Source organism: Suncus etruscus, chromosome 1 (assembly GCF_024139225.1).
Source record: "Suncus etruscus isolate mSunEtr1 chromosome 1, mSunEtr1.pri.cur, whole genome shotgun sequence".
Classification (NCBI taxonomy): domain Eukaryota; kingdom Metazoa; phylum Chordata; class Mammalia; order Eulipotyphla; family Soricidae; genus Suncus; species Suncus etruscus.
In genome coordinates this window covers 195544047-195544583 of record NC_064848.1, presented here as the reverse complement: position 1 = coordinate 195544583, position 537 = coordinate 195544047, and the positions used below count along the sequence as shown (strand labels likewise).

The 537-nt window shown below is 42.5% G+C and overlaps 1 pseudogene; it reads right to left on the bottom strand.

Moving 5' to 3' along the window:
- Window positions 1-221: 221 nt before the first annotated feature.
- On the bottom strand, window positions 222-319 carry LOC126029449 (uncharacterized; annotated as a pseudogene).
- Between the last annotated feature and the right edge of the window lie 218 nt (window positions 320-537).

Genomic DNA, 537 nt, shown 5'->3' with positions numbered 1-537 from the left:
TTTTATTTGTTTGTTTATTTATATATTTATTTATTTGCTTTTGGGGCCACACTGGTGATGCTCAAGGGTTACTCCTGGCTATGCACTCAGAAATCGCTCCTGGCTTGGGGGACCATATGGGACGCCAGGTAATCGAACCATGGTCCATCCTAGGCTAGTGTTGGCAATGCAAACGCCCTACCACTTGCACCACTGCTCCAGCCCCGAGGATATTTTTTTTTTTAAATATGGAATGCTTCACGAATTTGTGTGTCATCCTTGTGTAGGGACCATGCTGATCTTCTCATTCCAATTTTAGTCTATGTGCTGCTGCTGGCAGGCTATAGTTTTCTTTTTTTTTTTTTTTTTTTTTGCAGGCTATAGTTTTAAGTGGAGCAAAAACCGCTGTTACACAATTTCTGATAAGCATCTCAGTATCTGCATCCAGAGTTGGGTTTCATCTTTTTCAAGTGAAATCACAGTGGAACCAACTGTCCGAGGCTGGGCTGCTCTGTCTTTCCATCCACGGTATCTGAGTTGCAGGTATGTGGTTTTCTT